Below are 636 nucleotides of genomic sequence, written 5' to 3'. Positions count from 1 at the left end.
TCTGCCCCCTCCTACAAAACAATAGTCCAGTTGCAAGCATGTTGGGGGACATGCAGTTGCGGTCGGGTGCGGCACTTGCAATTGCGGGGCTGTTGTCGGGCTTGCAACTGGCCCACCCTCTCTACCGGCGCCCCCTTCGACAGAAAAAGAGTCCAATTGCAGTCGGGTAAGAAGACATGTAGTTGTGGTCGAGGGTGACACTTGCAGTTACATGCCCAGTATCGGACATGCAAACTGGCCCGCTCTCTCTCCCGCTGCCCCCTCCGACAAAACAAAAGCTCAGTTGCAAGCATGTTGAGGGACATGCAGTTTTGGTCGGGTGTGGCGCTTGCAGTTGCAGGGCTGTTGTCAGGCTTGCAACTGGCCAGCCCCCTCCGACACAACAAAAAAGTCTAGTTGGGGTTGGTTAGAAGACATGCAGTTGCGGTCGGCTGCTACACTTGCAGTTGCATGCCTAGAGTCGGACATGCAACTGGCTTGCCCTCTCTTCCGTCGCCCCCTCCGACAAAAGAAAGTCTAGTTGCAACCATGTTCAGGGACATGCAGTTGCGGTCGGGTGCGGCACTTGCAGTTGCGGGGTTGTCGGGCTTGCAACTGCCCCCCCCCTCTACCGGTGCCCCCTCCGGTAGAACAAAA

Source organism: Triticum aestivum, chromosome 7B, assembly GCF_018294505.1.
Source record: "Triticum aestivum cultivar Chinese Spring chromosome 7B, IWGSC CS RefSeq v2.1, whole genome shotgun sequence".
Taxonomy (NCBI): Eukaryota; Viridiplantae; Streptophyta; class Magnoliopsida; order Poales; family Poaceae; genus Triticum; species Triticum aestivum.
Note: the sequence above shows the minus strand (reverse complement) of the source record.